General features: G+C 44.7%; 1 protein-coding gene and 1 long non-coding RNA gene across 6 annotated transcripts in view; one reads left to right on the top strand and one right to left on the bottom strand.

The window, feature by feature from the left end:
* Positions 1 to 17,842, top strand: part of Baldspot (elongation of very long chain fatty acids protein baldspot) — a 221,603-nt gene that overhangs the window by 164,726 nt on the left and 39,035 nt on the right. The gene's annotated exons all lie outside the window — the stretch shown is intronic.
* LOC126547820 (uncharacterized) lies at positions 9,096 to 16,546 on the bottom strand. Its single transcript, XR_007602789.3, has 4 exons — positions 15,866 to 16,546; positions 14,771 to 14,875; positions 11,955 to 12,099; positions 9,096 to 9,205 (listed from the first exon to the last, which is right to left on the bottom strand). It is a non-coding gene; the product is annotated as an uncharacterized lncRNA (long non-coding RNA).

Raw genomic sequence — 17,842 nt, 5'->3', positions numbered from 1 at the left:
CAGCAAAAGCAGATTTATCGTAAATGAAAGCGCTAACTTTCAACTATGGCACTAGGTGGCGTTAGTTCGCTCGACAACAAAATGAGCATTCATGTAAACGCTGGCGTGTGAGCATATGCGATACGATAGATTAATACGATGCGCTTCTACCGTATCCATGTAAACGCGGCTAGTGTCGAATTCCGCCAAGTTCTCTCATTCCTTCGTTCAAGCCAACCAGAATAGATGGCGAAGTATTCCGATTAGGATCCCGTAAATGCAGACGCATGCGCACGAAAGGCTACAGCTGAGAGTGGCGTGTTCACCGTGGCTCTGCATATGAACGTATGCAGGGTGTTTCAGCTAACTTTAGCCAGAGGTTAAATATGTCTCGATGCACTCTAATACGACGCGACCAAATGCATGTTGCTCACTTTTTTTATGTAGTGTGTCACGCTATCTTTAGTATTTTGCTTATTAGATAATTAGTCAAGATTAATTAACCAACTTCTGAAGCAACGAAGTTAGGCAAGAAATTCAAATTAGAAAGTTGTAGAGCGCTTTGCAAAACCCCCGATTAGACAGTTTCTAACTTTCTATCTATTAAGTATTAGTGTTCTTGAGCTTACTGCGGATGCCCGCGAAATACGAAAAAAAAAAAAAAAAGCCACGTGACATGCCCGCTTGCGCGTCGTGATTGCACTGCTCCCAAGCGTTCCGCGCACAAACGAACATCGGGTGACCTGCCGCTGCGCCTGCTTATCGGTATCATGAACTGCCGCGAGGGAAGCACATCGCTGGCGTAAATCACACAGCCAACGCCTTCGTCACTGCCCTGTCGCCTTTTAAGCGGCAGCATGCCTGCTAGATGCTGTCATCGTTTGTACGTGAACAGAGTTGGACGCATTGGAATTACAAAGTTGTAGGACACCTTAAATAACCTCCGAATCAAGCATTTATTTCATGCTGAATTGTGCCTGGTTGTTTTTTCCACGAATAAAACAAAAGCCCGCGAGATACGCGCAATATTAAATAGATGGTGCGCTTGCTGTCCTGTGTCGCTTTCTTGTAAGCTACCCGTCTCGCAAAGGACTTCATACGTTCCAAGTATTGTTGACGGCCTAGGGCGTCCTCCACAATGCCACATCCGGAATAGCTTGGCTGCCTTCCTCTTGTCGCCGTGCGCCGCCCCCAGAGCCAGGATCATTTTAGCCTTCTGCATGATCATTCGTGAAGGGCGTGACTGTCTTCTTGAACAGTAGGTCACTGGTGTGGTACCGTTGAGGTCTCCCGTTAAAATACAGTTTTAGTTTAGCGTTTGCAACCGAACGTAAAAGCATTACGTACGTGAAGAAATAGCGTCGTCCTCACTGCGCATGCTCTGAACGTTATTGGCTTTCTGCAGTGTACGTGTGCTATGATGACGTAATGTTCGAATGTTTACGTACGCTAAGAAATAGCGTTGTCAGACATGGCGGCACCCATGGCTCCCGCTAAAGCGTGAATTCTCGTGATGGCTGCGCTCTGACTCGCGTTAATCGCCAGTAACTATTGAAATGAGCTTTCGCTTTCTCTAAACTCACCTGAAACGTTAGTTATGAGCGCATAGCGCGTCCAATTACTGAGATCGTTCGACGATTCCGGCGCCCGTATGCAGCGAGACGCGTCGGCAAAGCATCAACAAGATGATTGGTAATGGATTGTCTTGGCTTGGATACGCTTGGCACGAGGCACCAGACGGCGCCCTGTTTTATGACGTCTTCCTTACGTTTGCGTTCCCGTATGGTAAACTAAAAGTCTTGAAAGGACACGCACCGTAACGTCCCGCAAAGGTGATTGCGTTTAACGTACGTAAGGCGACAAACGCTATTCTAAAACTGTCTAATGCCAGTTGCGTTTAACTTTTCCGTTTCCTTCATTATTTCCTCGAGTGACGGCTCGCCGCGACGCTGGCATATCCTCGGCACCATATACCCGTGATATAGGTTAGGTAAGGTGGAAAATAAAATCATGCGAAACAGTGTCCATGATCACACCCTCCAATAACCGTTAAATTCATAAGCAATATGAATGTCGCCCGTTACCTCGTCTGGTTTTTCCCTAATTGTACAGCATTTTTCATGCAAAATTGACAACTGGAAGCAAGAGTCGCAAGGAGTTGAGAAGTTAAGCTATCTACTAAAGGAGAGAGCCGAGGCGATTCCCAAACAAGAAGAAAAAAACTAAAATTAACAAATTTAACCGTTGCTTGTAAAACTATTTATGGCTCAACATCTTTTTATTTAAAAAGGAAGTAGCGAGAACGCCGCCGGAAGTGGAGAAGGATTCCGTGTGTTTTGAGTGACGCTTCTACCGTTATCAGTCTAACCGCCTGACGTAGCCACTTCTCTGCTATGCTTATGTGGGTGTTTTTCTAACATTCCGTGGTGGGCGGAGTACGTCTAGAACCGCAGCGTCCTGCGCTCTGCGCGGCTGTACGGGACTGGCGGCCAAGCATAGTTACGCAACTTCCCAAATAACAATACGAGTGGGTTTTGGCACTTGCTAAGCAGTAAACGAGGGATCCAAAAGAACTGTGATTGTTCCGAAAACATATATTGCTCTGCATTTCTTCGAGAGGTAGTCAAAAAAAGAAAACGCTACTAGAAATCGTTCTTTTACACTTTCGCTTGTTTACTTGTTCTTGGCAGTGTTCTTCCGGCGCTTCCTTTCCTGCGCGAGTCCATTTGATGTGGTTCCGTGTTTGTCAAGCAAAGGAGAGTTTTATCTCACAGGCATATACCTGTGAGATAAAAATCTCCCCCCCCCCCCCCCCCCCCCCGAGAAAGATCCTGCGTGCGTGCCTGATGTCTATGTGTCACTTACTGCGTTAAGTGCGCAGTCGGTAAATGAGCAGAATTTTCGCTAAAGACACACATTGGTGATTGCATTTCGTTCCGTGGCCACGGCGGCCACATTTCGATGGGGTCGAAATGCGAAAACACCCGTGTACTTAGATTTAGGTGCACGTTAAAGAACCCCAGGTGGTCCAAATTTCCGGAGTCCCCCACTATGACGTGCCTCATAATCAGAAAGTGGTTTTGGCACGTAAAACCCCATAATTTTATTTCGTTCGGTGTGTTTAAACGATCAAATGGCAGTCCTATATGTTTTCCGTTCTCGGAAATGGACGAATGGCGCCGTGCTCGTTGGATTGTACGGCCCTTGGAAGGTCACGGCTATTTTCGTTCTCCTCCACCAGCAAGTATAGGCTGTACTTGCAGGAAGGTATTGGATGGACGAAGAGAACAGAAAAACGGAACATTTCCTCGTTTGCGCCGCGTAGCCCGAAACTCCGAGCCGCCACCTGAGGCCACCACAACCAAAACTGCCGGACCATTCCTTTTGTTAAAGTTTATTTTCTTCTTCCTTGCGGGTCTGCCTCGAACGACGCAACAGCGGCCTATTGCATGGCTCACTGGAGAGACAAGGCGAAAGTAAACACCCGGAGCACTGGCCATGGTGCACCGTCGTGTGGGTTCTAAAGCAACGTCGCGGTTGCAAGGAAAAAGCTCGCACGCGAGCGCCGACACCGGCTGAGCACCATGCGCGGATAGCGGACCCGTGCCATTGCGTGTAATCTACCCTTGTAACCTTGGTCGTGTGAAAAGGACGCGAAACAAGGAAACTTAGGGAGGCGCGTGAAATGCATACATAAAATTATTTGGTTGAGCCAGTGTAAACGATTCAGAGGCTTCGCGTCATCCTCGTGCGTGCGTGTTTCCGTTGATGATGTCGAAATTGCGCGACGCAGTGCCTTCAAAAGACAATTTCAAAGCCGGCCAAGGACGCCGTTAGCCACCCTAACGCCGTCGCTCGCCTGACTGCCACTCCGTACAACGTTCCAGTATCGGAGCTAACCGCGGAAGGCGATTCGCGAAGGGGGAAGTCGTGGCAGAATCAGGTTGCCAACACGTGTTGTAAGGTACGGAAGGTTGGGCGCGGGCAACCTCACCGTAATTGAAGTTTGCTCGTTTGTCTGTCTATGTGTGGCGAAAAAGTTCACTTCGTCAGCGATAGACTGTTGTGGTGTCGCTCAGATATATATTTTTTTTAATCTTCCCTCTCTCTCATTTCCTTTCACTTATTGACCCGAAGATCGTGGCAGGCGACGGGCAGATATTAATTTTCTCTTTTCTTTTGTGTCTGTGTGAGTTTACTGTTCATTGCTGGGTCCAGCACTATAGGGGGTGGGAGGGGGGTCTCTTGTACGCTGCTTCGGCACCAATTAGATAGCGGCCATGCCTGCATCTTGGAATGGGAGGCTAAGACTAAAAAGTTTCGGACAGTCTTATGTTCCCCGAGCGCATACTGCGCAGGTGTGCGGTCTGGTTGTTGTGCATGTAGCCGCGCGGAGTACCGCCGGCACGCGTGGGCGGCGGGGCAGCGTCTTCGACCGAGCTGAATGGCCGCCGGCAGTGAACGTCGTCCTCTGTATACCTGCACTTCACGAGTTTCTTGTTGAGCTAGTAGGTTGGGTCAATGTAATGAGAAAGAGCGCGCATTCGTCCCGGTTTCTATGTACCATTTTTCGGTCTTCCCGTGTGGACTCCTCCCAACCTTTCAGTCCATGTAGATTTTGCCTTCTTTTTTATTTAGTTTTCGTAGCTTACTTTCGTTGATGCCCTCGTGTGCTATACATTGCATGTCAGTGTCCTCCTCTGAGAGACAGTTACGGCACTGCACTTATCTCTTCCATTTCTCTTTAAAAATCACTTCAGACATAACGCATGTGGCGCATTGTGGTGACAGCGACATGTCCGCATTATTGGGTCCTTTTTACATTTTCATTGTATTTCATCTGTTAGGCGTCAAACTATTTCGTGCACTTTAATTAATTATTCGTCGCGGCCAGCATAGTCGCCTAGATTTCTGATGCCTCCTCCTCCTTGTCGTGATACTTTTTTTCTTTGTATACGTCTCGGGTCTTCGTCTGTTAGTCGCATGTTTTTGTTTTCTACGCTGTACCACAGCTTGCGCTTCCGCATCGCCTACACGAAATCACCACACATGCGCAGAGATCGACCGGCGTTTCCAGGGGAAAGTCTCCCCTATAGTTTATATATATATATATATATATATATATATATATATATATATATATATATATATATATATATATATATATATATATATATATATAAAGTTTTCAGGGGTTGAGTACGTACGTGCAGAAACATTGGCTGTAACGTCTGACAACAAATAGGTTTTTGTGCGTACGTCCTCTTCTAAGTAACTCTCCAGGAAAACGTTCTTTGGAAATGTATAGGTTTTTTTTATTCTGAGCCTTTCATTTATTACTTCATCGTGTTTCATCGGTTGTGTCGATATCTATGCATAACATATCAATTCCTGAAACACTATATACAGTACATAATTGTTAGAAATAGGCTGTTGAAGTAAGTGCAGGCTGCGGAGCAGGCGGCGTTTACAAAACAACTATCTTTTGCTTGTCACTGCCAGAACTTTAGATATCTTGTAGCCGCATTTGTAGTTAACACTTATCGGGACTGTCGAAAGATGCACTCACGATAAATGTTAAATAGAACACCAATCCAAAACGCAACATATTTTCAAGCCGTGTTTCTCGAAAGTGGTGCAAAGCACGAGATTGCTAGCGAAGGGGTTTGCTCTACGTACTATAGATAGCTTCAATTTTCTTTTACATGCCCCCAGTATTTATGCTTACAAATTTTACTTATTACGTGATGTGCACAGGGGAGCATGAACCAAACCGCGTAACTCACATAGACATCTGTATGCAAATGGGGATATTTTCATGACTGATGAATGGAAATAATTAAACAATTGCTTCGTGAGCTGTTTGCGTTGCATAGTCGAAAGAGTAACAAACACACATCTTTCACGTCTATTTCGCACGTCGTTAAAGAAGACTCTCTCGTAGAAATCGCTGAGGTCTTCTGGTTCTTTCACCAGTAAAAGAAAGACAGCAGACCTGTGCGAACTCGCGGAATCACAGCCCAATTTCCAGCCGAGCTCTCTCTTTCGAACAGTTGCATTACGAATTTCACTAGCTTCTAATTAAACCACGCAGTTCAAAACGTTGCGTGTGTTATTGTATATATGGCTCGCCCGTGTGCAGTATATGTTGCCCGCGTATAACGCTTTCGACCACTCAATCGCTGTTTGCTTCTTCTTTTTGCGTTTGTCTTTATAGAGCTGCGTCTCGTCATGCTACCACACTAACTCGCGCAGCGCTTCTTACTTTTGTTTAAGGAATTTTCAACCAAGGCACGCACGCACTTTTCACTTCGCGTGCACACCAGTCATAATGTTCCCGCATCCACCAAATTTAATCTCGGTGGCTTATGTTGCCTGTTTATGATGGCTTATGATGTTTATGATGGCTTATGATGTTTATGATGGCTTATGATGGTTTATGATGGCTTATGATGCCTGTTTGTTCAGGGAAAGGAGGAGGGAAAGAGATAAGTAGAAGGCAGGGATGTTAACCAGAGTAACGTCCGGTTGGCTACCCTACACCGGGGGAATAGGAAAGGGGAAACAAAGATAACAGGGAGAGAGAGGGGAGGGAGGGAAATAAGCAAATTGGGGTGAATTCACTGACGTGTGTGGTCCAACAGAAATTGCATTAAAAGTCACAGATGGTCGCACAAGCCCGTCGTCCTGAAGAAGCACAAAAGCGCCTTCACCGCTTTATGGGCCGACGGGTGATGGGGGCGGTGTTCCAGCAGCACCTGCACAGAAAGCGGTCGATTGTCCAGTTTTTGGAAAGCTTTGGCAAGTTCTTGTCTCTCTGGAGTGTACCGTGGACAGTGGCACAGCAGGTGGTCGATGTTTTCTTCGGTGCCACAGACCTCGCATGCTGCACTGTCAGTCATTCCAATTAATGTAGAGTATGCCTTTGTGAAGGCAACTCCTAACCAAAGGCGACAGAGATGCGTAGCTTCACGTCGAGGAAGTCCGATTGGAGGTCGGAGTTGCAGGGAAGGGTTTAGTCGATGCAGTCGTGTAAGTCGTAAGTTTGGCGAGTTCCACTCGGTCAGTGTGAGACTGCGTGCCAGGTGTCGAAGCTGCCTTGCGGCGTCTGTCCTCGAAAGCGGAATTGGAACGCTGTGCTCTTCTTGATGTGCTGTGCGAGCAGCGTTATCGGCGGAATCATTGCCACTGATTCCACAATGGCCAGGTACCCATTGAAAAACGACCTCGTGACATTTTTGTTGGACGTGATGGTAAAGTTTCGCGACTTCGTTTGTCAATTGGTCATGGCATCCGTGTCGGAGAACTGACTGCGTGCACTGTAATGCCGGTTTTGAATCGCAGAACACAGCCCATTCTGTAGGTCTTTCAGAATCAATGAATTCCAGTGCTCGACGCAGGGCTGTTAGTTCTGCCGCCGTTGAGGTCGTGACATGCGATGTCTTGAACCGCAGTGTCATTCCTCGCGTTGGTATAACCACGGCACCAGCAGAACTGCACGACGTAGTCGATCCATCGGTATAGACGTGCACGTGGTTGCTGTACTTCTCATGCAAAAGAAGTAAGCTTAGCTGTTTTAGAGCAGGGGCCGGTATATCTGTCTTCTTCTGTAGTACCGGAATCATTATATGTACTTGTGGACGGCTCAAACACCATGGAGAAAACGCTGGCTTGGCCGCAGGTGCGTACCCTGAAGTAAACGACGGACGATGTGCACTGACAATACCACTAAATGTCGAGCAGGGCCTTGCAGCAGTGAGGCTCGCCAAGTGGTGGGAAGGGGTCCTAGCATAATGCCTGAGATGCCTACGCATTGTCTCGACGGTAATGTGCGTCGTGATTGGGTAATCCTGCGCAGCCGTTGATGCACTGCGTGGTAAGCCAAGACATATCTTAAGGGCTTGGGCTTGAATACTCTGAATCGTACGCAGGTTAGTCTTGCAGGTGTTGGATATTGCAGGCAGGCTGTGTCGCAGGAAACCAACGAACAACGCCATCTACAGCTGTAACATAGCCTGTATAGATACTCCCCAACTTTTTCCTGCAAGGAACCTGAACAGGTGACAGATAGCAGTCAGCCGCTTTTTCACGTAATTCACGTGCGGAGTCCCAGATAGGTCTCTGTCAATTACGACTCCCAAGAACCTGTGACTTCTGCTGTATGGTATAAGTTGCCCGTTAATAGATACGCCGTAAGCAGACATTCGCTTCCTCGGGAATGCCACCATTGCGCACTTCCCGCATGAAATTTCAAGTCCTTCCCTACTAGAAAATCCTATTTGTTTTCAAACGGGTTTCATCAAATAGGGTTATGGAACGGGACCCCGTTTGATCCTGTTCAGTCCTGACCTGTTTAAATCCTGTTTATTCCTGTTTAAACCTGACCCGTTTAAATCCTGTTTAAACCTGACCCGTTTAAATCCTGTTTGATCCTGACCCGTTTAAATCCTGTTTAATCCTGACCCGTTTAATCCCGTCCTATCTAACCCAGACCTGTTTGCCCCTGTTCAGACCTATATTTTGCTGCATTCATACCTGGTCCTTTCAGAATGGATTGATGTTGCTTAATATAATTTACTCTTAAACCTATTTTGTACATTTGTGTATTTGCGATCAGCATTGAAGAGAAGTAGATCCGCATTATGTTTGCAACAAGAATGCCACTTTCACATGTAGGTTTGCCTGGTACATTGCTTGATACGAAGATAAACACAATTTTCGGCATAAATCGATTAGCACTACCAACACTGATGTGATACATCATGAACAAGTTATGTATGACCCACGAGTACGTTCTCTATGTATGACCTACAAGAAAATGCACCCTGAAGAAGACTGTACCTCATTTTCATATTTACTACTAGTATGCAAATGTAATTCTTGCAGATTTAGTATTTGTTCGATTACTTGTACTCGTTTTAATGCAGTGCTTTTTGTTGTAATGGTTTGTTCACAAATCCACAGTAAAGCGTAATTTTGGGGTGAAAAATGTCAGGCAAAGTATTGGCATGTACTTGTAAGTGAAAAAGACAAGTATACTTTACGTAGGTATTTCTGTACACCAACTTGAGCTTTCATTAAGCCTGAAGTCATCCGGCTTAAAAAAAAGCATGTCATAAATGTCCCAAGCACTGTTTATTGGACCTTCTAACGGTATTTCGATGCATCCAGTCTGCCGAGAGAAGACCGCTGGAGTGGGTTGCTTGGGTGAGAGCGAGCAGGGCACCTGAAAAAGTAAAGCCAATAATTTATCTTGACTCATGCAACAGGTTGGCACATAGGCAAATTCGCCTATGTTCCCACAGATAAGAAAGGTTCAGCATTCCGGTCATAGGAGATAATGAATAAATCTTATTGAAAAATATGTGGTTTCGTGCAATGCCTATGTTTCAAGGGAACATGGAGTACTGTGGGAGAATAAGCTGTCATAATTAGCAGGCGATTGAAGCAAGTGTTATAGGAAAAAGATGGACACATCGTTTGATTAGCAATAATTACTAGTATTGAAGCAACTGAATACAAACATGAAATACCTTTAAAAACAACACCGACAGGTTGAGATAATAAATTATTCAGAAACTAAACCCTTCTGCCAGCAAAATACCGTAGTGTACTGGCTTTGACATTGCGCTGCTCAGGCAGAGGGCGTGGGATTGAATCCCGGCCACAATGGATGCATTTAGATGGCAGGGAAATGCCAAAACCCCTATGTAAGGTCTATTGGGTACACGTTAAAGGAGACTAGGGATCCCGCCAACTTGAAGTTATAAAAACCGGGGTAAATTTCGAGATAAGCAAACTCACAAAAGTAGAAGGCCCTGGCCATGCGAAGACCATATAAAGCCTTTTAAGGTAGGTGCCAGCAGCCGCAAAATTTCTTGCAAAAGCGAAATATAGCAGAAGCGGTATTTTTCCGTAGATCACTTTTGCAAGGTATTTTACAACTTGACACCCGACATGTTGGGCATCTACGGGCAACAGCAATTCTTGCACAGATCATAGCAAACACTGTTGCACCTAGGTATACATAGACACATAGGTATAGGTACAGTCGCCGACTGATTTTCCGGACTCCGAAAATTCGGACTTGATTACTCGGTCTGTTTCACGGCACCGCCATTCTCCCCATGGACCATAATGTATAACAACTTCCGAAAGTTAGGTTGCCTTGCAACCTCTCGTCTGATTTTTCGGACACTCCTTGAGCCAACTTGATCGAGAGCACCATGCAACGACTCTGACCGTTGCATGGTTCTACTTGCTGAACGACATTTTTGTTTTGAACGGAGCCTCCTTGCTGCCCCACGAAGTGGCGCTACTGCAAATCCCTGCTCATCATCATCGTCTCTGCCTGGTTTGTAGCTACAGCAGTTCCGGTCTCAGCTTAGTATGCCATGTCAAGACAATCCAGCAGCTGATTTGTTTGTTTCTTCGTGCATGACGCTGCGAGTAGGCCAGGTTTTTTGTTTGTGCAACTGATGTCGGCGTGACGATGTTTGATGAAGCAAGATGGGCCAATTCATTCCACTAATATCTAGAATAGCTACCTGTAAGCACCACCTACCTTTCAACAACATTTGCAAAGCAAAAAACCTCATCCTGAAAAGTCTGCACATGACGACATCGGTAGCATCATCAGCGTGGGGCCTCAAGATAATTCGGCAAGCCAAGAAATTACTGACAGCACAAGTGCAAGCATGCCAACAGGAAATCAGTGGCTGAATAATGCACCTTCTACCAATTGGTAGACAGTGCATTTTCGCAAAGCCCTAACTATAGCAGATCATTGTTCAGGAGTTCCCGAATGCACAACTCTATGCCATTTTCACACAGGCTCTAGGGAAGCACCTCTGCACAGTTGCAAGAAAAAAAGCTAGATGCCCCAAGAGAAATGAGCCCACTCAAGCCATGGAAGTTGTGTTTACCTTGTCTTCCTACAACTACTCAAAACCTAGGACTGCTGTTTTGCACAAGGGAACAAACGTCAACATTGGTGCCTCGCCCAACACAAGTGGTCTGCGCTGTAGAAGGTGCCATAAGTCAGCCCACAGATGAGGCCCACACCAGTGCTGTCAGTGTGCTGTACAAATTGCAGAAGCACAGCCTACAAGCTTGTCTGCCTTAGTGTGATCGCACCAATGAACGAAAACTAACGAATCAAGTTTGTTTCGTGCCGAGAACAGTTGCCTCATGCTGGCTTGGTTTGTTGTGTAGGCATGTAAATAATGAAAAGGCCTGCATCACTATCTCTGAAAAAAAAAATCATGTAACAAAGCACGTACAGTACACAGGTGCAGTGTCTATCACATACCATTTCGTGCAGTAGAGGCTACATCGGATAAACCGGCCAATGTATAAATGACTGGCAGCGTGACCAAGCAAACTTGATGCAAGGGTCAGTTAGCAGTGGTAGTGCACTGCTCTCGGCGCACATGCACCTATGTTTGAAAGCTGCTTGATCGTGACAAAATATAAAGACAAAAGCGCTGGAGAGATATCTGAGGCTTTTCTTATATGTATGACGAGGAACCTAGCGCTAGCTCCCCATGCAGAGAATTACTAGACAGTGAGACTGCTTCTTATCATTGTAAAACAAGTGTCACGCTCACCATGTTTCTGTGCGAACAGCATGTATTCAGACCTATTCTCCCCCTTTCACCTTTTGCACAATATCACTGTGCGAGCAATAATACTGAACTGTTAGTAGCACTCTGTCCTGTTGCCTCCTTTCTTTCCTTGTGAATTGTGTGCTAAATAAGGCTTTTTTTGGTGAAAGAGTGCTAGTTTAACGCATAAACTAGCGCCATGGCACTTTGCAATAAAGGACTGTTATAATTCTCTAAAAATTTGTCCATGCAGAACAGTGTCAAAAGAACACCTTAAAGAAAGAACATGAGTGTATCTATCATAAAGACCAATCCTTGTCTTTTTTCCTTAACATAATTTTCAATACCGATATTGAAGTACAAGCTCACCATATTATATCACCTTGTCAATGAAGCAAGGCACAATGGTGCCCAACTGTCGCGGGACCAACTTGGATGTGGAGATCAGCGCAGATCAGCAACATAGCATGGTCTGCTTACACTTCTTCTCCAGGTCCAGCCATACCTACAGCAGCTATAAAACAAGTGAGCTTAGAATCACAAGCGAAACAATATAAAAAGTGACACTGAACAAAGCAACTTTCGTTAAGCATAAATAGGATCGAAATGCTGACATTATGCCCATAAGTAACTTCACTTTGAGCAACAAAGCATCCAATTTAAGAAAGATTATATGTATCAGCTATCTATGAGAGAAATATTAATCGAACGCCCTCTATTTGCCATACCCCTCCCCTTATGCATGGATGTCTCCCTGACTGAGTGAGCTGATCCCAGGTATAGTGTAATTAAAGGTTGTCACTTGGTGGGCCAATCCCGATACCATTGCATGACTTGTACAATAATTTTAATGTGTTGTAATGCTGGCCATCCTGCAGGCACTGCAACATTATAGCACCCATAAGGCTAATGGTATTACCTGATAAGGTTAACTAATAGGTGTCCCCAGAAGCATAACTCGGCATGTATACTCGGAGGCCATTATTATAAGACAAGCAATGGCAGAGGTGAAGCTTTATCCTGTGCCATATGCAAAATGGCCGAGCACGCCCAGCTTCTGGTTACATTCTCACTTGTGACCACTGCAACAGGCTGACTGACATGCGTAACCAGCAGTTTGTAGGACCACATTTTCATACCCTGCAATTTGTTTTACATCTGAAGAGATCAGCCTCAAGCTCCATGATGCGCTGCACTCAAGAAGCATTATAAACTGGCAACATTTAAATGCTATGCTGCATGGTTTGTTGCATGCTTTAGGAATTTACTTGTTTATTATACACATAGCTCATAGGCTCCAGTTGGAGTATTGCATGAGGTGGCAAGAAAACAAATTCTGAACAAGGAGAACATTCAACAAAACAAGTCAGACCAAAGAAGAAAAAATAACATACTCTCCTAATGGGACTATGTATCTGGCAGCTAGCTTCTAAAAAAGACAATTAGGAATCTTTTACTACTGGTAGCGCTTTAGGGGATGGAATGTAGAATTCCAAGCTTCATACACTTTTAAGCCACCTTACGTGGCTTTTTGTTTTGAACTCCTATTCTCTGTACTATTATAGAAATGAATACCCCCTCCAAAATAAAACAAAGAAAAACATGTGATGCACAGTAATGTAACACAATAATGTAATGCACAACAGTGAATACTTAGAAAAATGTAATTAAGAACATGGAGTCTATGTGGGCACAGATGTTAGAAGTCTACATGAAAGCATAATAATAAAGGTGGGCAAAGCATTTATGCTTTTGTCGGGCAAGCTGCAGCAAGACATACAGGTAAAGCATGCCTCACAACACAGTCCCTAAAAATATCTGTCACAATACAGTGAGTAGGTATATCATGCATATCTACAATAGCTCCTAATTATATTTAACTCAGAGGGGGCTACCTATGTAACTTGATCAAACTGAAGGTGAGCCAAATTCTAAATATACGATTCAAGTAGACAGAAAATGGACGTTATGAAAATGCATCTACAGCAAAAGTGTTGTACATTATTGTTGTACATTATGTCATACCTGCCAACCTGTGAACATAATATTTTGTAAAAATGCTGCAGACACTAAATTCTTTGTTGGGGACATAGCACACATTATTTTAAAGCTTGCTCTCAGCACCCCCATTGTTGCATACCTACACACACATTATTAATAAAGGGAAAATCGCACATCTACCCGCTCGTAGCAATTGCTACAAAAGAAACCCGTACGGATTCCTCGAAAGGAAAGCCTCACAATTGAAAAAAAGAAACCGTCCAGGTCTGGGACTCAAACCCGGGACCACCGCCTTTCCGGGACAGCCGCTTTACCATCTAAGATAACAAGGCGGCTAGCAGATGGCCGGGCCAAGTCGAATTTGTCGACAACATGAAGCAAAGGCAAGGGTCTGACGTAATAGTTCTGCGGAAATGCGCAAGGTGTAGAGAAGTAATTAATAAAGGAGAAAAAAATATTATGTCAAACCCTTGCTTTTGCTTCGCGTTGTCAAGTAATTCGACTTCACCCTGCCATGTGCTAGCCAGCTGGTTATCTCAGATGGTAGAGTGGCTGCCTCGGAAAGGCGGTAGTCCCGGGTTCGAGTCCCGGACCAGGACGAATTTTTCTTCAACTGTGCGGCTTTCCTTTTGAGGAACACATACAGGTTTCCTTTGTTGCAAATGGTACGAGCGGGTGGATGTCTGATTTTCCCTTTATTAATTACTTCTCTACACCTCGTGTGTTTGCGCAGAACTATTACGTCACACACACATTATCAACCATTATTTAACTTGTCGTGCAGCACGAAAAGCAGCAGCGAACTTGAAACCAGTAACTGACAACATTTTTTTTAGATTACAGAGCTTTACGCTGCTTCAGGAATTTATCTGACTAAACTTCCTAAAAGCACGTGCCCCTCTGATGTTCTCGTTAGAGATATTGCATCGCTAATAATAAAGCAGTACAAGTACCATTATAATTAATTTTTTACATGCATTTTAACAATGTCATACCGTCAATCTCTCAACAGCTTTAAAACATCTTAACCAACACAACTTCATTGTCTTTCTAAAATGACATTAATAAAATTGTAAAATGAGCCCACATTTGTAAACCCACGAAAAATTCAGGAGTTTCCAAACATGGATGATACCAACAAAATCTGCAGCTCTTGTAAGTGGCAGCAACTGCTTTGCACACACCTTGTCACAGCATGCACATCAGGTACTTTTCCGTGCTGTTGAGGCTGCAGAAGTGCCGCAGGTGCATATGTGGAGGTGCCTCTGGTTCACAAAATCTTGCCATCCCTAAACAATAACAAATACTTATTTATTGTAATCCCTGCTGAAACTGCAAACTTGTGATATAAAAAGATCACGTCATATTTTGAAAAAAGTCTCATACAACCAGTTACATGAACCTGCAACTGGTTGTGCAAATATCTGATTGTAACATCACAGGCGGTTAAATAACACGTAAATCGAACTGTAGAGAACATGAATCTACTATGAAAAGGTTCACACAAACGTACAGCTGTATAACGTGAAATGTGAATTGTACTATCAAAAAATTCCTTAGGACATGAAAAGCGTTCCAAAACCTAACTTGTCTATGCGGCGCAACAAAGCACTGCTCCCAAAGGACGATGCGCTTAAAATTACAACAGACCACCTCATTTCTGGAGAGACAATACAGAAAAGAGAAAGATTTTTCGATTAAAAAGAAACATTGCTTATGTAATTTCGGCTTCTCTGCTAGATCGGAATCCTTTACAAGTACACGAAAACACACAGGACACTAATACACGTCATCTGACGACACACTATAAACAGAAGAATTTCCATACAAGCTAAAAATCTGGCCATGCGTCGACGAAGAAATCGGGTGCTATCTCGCGCAGCTGTTAGCTGTGACGACGACACATCGACGTACTACTTCTAGAAATGACTATACCATTTCTTAATGAAAAATTATGTACACAAACAGTAACTTTCTTTGCTTGAATTTTTGTGCCCATTTAGATCAAAGAACCACCCGCGCTAGCGTGCTTCATAGGTGAAAGTAAATAAACCACAGATAGAGCTGTTGGTAACATGAATACGTTTTAGGGCAATTTCCATGGAACTTTTTGCTAAATGTGCACTGCGACATGAAGAACAACCATTTGAAAAGCACATTTATAATTCTTGCTGCTTTACAAATCCGGATCCGGTTGTTGTACGGATCTTGCGATACGTACAACAACGCACACTTCACGAACCATAGACAGGAAGAATGCGCGCAAGCGCCGGACTTACCTTTCTAGGCGTACTCGGAAAACGCTCCTTTTAGCGTCACAGGTGCCGCGGCATCGACTGCACCAACGGTCCTTCCGGCGCACACACTGTTGAATTGCGGATCAACTACAGGACGTAAGAGCACAACTTTCACCAAATTCTTCCGTACAGCGCGATACGATGCGACAGTGCCAGAGGAGGAGATCCTGTTCATGAGCCCGGAACAAAGGAAGCGCGAAGGGTCATATCTTCGACATCGGCGCACCACACGAAGGATACTGCGGGCTACATTACGCGGTCCCAGGCGTTTTGTGATTCTCAATGCATACAAAATGCACCACAATTTCTCTCGGCACAGCGTACACACGATTAAACAACTACATCGGACGGCGTCAATGCAGCAAGCACTCACATGTGGCGACAACTGAGGACGGCAAAATAATATCACCTGTAACTTTACCGGCGCTACCTGTGCTGCCATCTGTAGGCCGCCACCGAAAGCGACCGTGCTTTCGGTGATCTCATGGATGGTGACGGCGTTGTATTTCGATGTTATGCGAGTCGTACAGCGTCTTGTACGACGTGTTTCAGCAACGTTGCTTTTAATAGAGAGGACAGCAATCTGCGTATACGCCGTATAGACGTCTCACCCACTTGAAAAACACAACAGCAAATTTTCAGTCTGTCGTATTTTGGGACGTTGTGACCACATACAGTAGGTCGTGGTTGTGACTGTCGTTCTGTTCTCTGTAGTGTGACGCCCTGTAGTCGAAAATTCTGTAGTTCCTGATCAATATTTGATTAAAAATTGACAGAGGTCATTTTAAGGTTATGTAAAATTATTAATACGAAATAAAATAAAAAAACAAAAGTAGAAAAAAAAAACGCCTTTTGCCTAGGATTCGAACTTTGGACCTGACGGTTCCGAGACAAGCATCTTACCACTGCACCACGCCGAACATCACTGCTGGCGTATGTTGAAGCTATGTCAAGAGTGTAAATTGCTGTCTGGGTTGCTGTTTACATTTGCATTTTAAAAGCCACGATGCGCTTTCACTTCACCGCGTCAACTGCCGCATCTCTAGATGAGCAAAAGTGTTGTTACCATCGACAGGTACATCGTGGAGTGCTAGACCATCGATTTTGCTGTAACGATATCCATATTTCATACGAAATTCCGAAACAGACAACGGTGACCGGGGACACTGAGGGTTGTTACTGCTAATTTCGACAGTTGTCTCTTGCTCTTTACACTTTTGAGCTCGCATATAATTCGTGTGTTCAATACAATATAGCTACATAAACACTCGTGGGTGAGTCTTCATCTCGACAGAATACTGGCTTCTCACGGTAGCGCTGTACCAGATTAATGAGACCCGAGCGAGACAGCTTTTCACGCAACTTTGTGGAACAATCCAAAACTTCTTTCCCGCTTCGCATATGCTTGTGCAATATTTCTGGGAAAGTAACTAATGTGTCAGTGTAACCGCACAGGTAAGTCCACAGGCCTGTGTGCCCCATCTTACCAAATAAAACAAAGCGGATACGCAGCCATTCCCGCAGATCGTATGATTTTGATCAGCGGCCGATTTTGAGGAGGCCGGTAGGGCGTTGCTGGTGCCGCGTCGTCACGGCACAATTATAACAATTGGCAACGTCGACTTTAATGCCGGTGTCGGTGCTATCAGTACTGCCGGCTCCAAAGAAGCACGATTGAATACCGCGCAAGAAAAAAAGTACAGTGTACACCACCGATGCGAAGCTGACATTCTAAAGGGCCGCGACGGAAAGTGCTTCTGTTGCGACTTCAGAACTCTTGGCCGTCGCGACCGAATGTTTCTGTTGCGACGTCAGAATCGCTGTCGTAACGTCAGAAATGTCTGTCGCAACTTCAGAAACGTTAGGAACTTCTGTCGTACAACAGAAATTGCTGTAGTCGCAGCAGGAATTCCTGTGTCTTTTTCAACTGGGCAGGACCGGGAATCGGTTTGAAATTCG

The sequence above is a fragment of the Dermacentor andersoni genome, chromosome 1, assembly GCF_023375885.2.
Source record: "Dermacentor andersoni chromosome 1, qqDerAnde1_hic_scaffold, whole genome shotgun sequence".
NCBI lineage: Eukaryota > Metazoa > Arthropoda > Arachnida > Ixodida > Ixodidae > Dermacentor > Dermacentor andersoni.
This window is presented reverse-complemented; position numbering and strand designations above follow the sequence as displayed.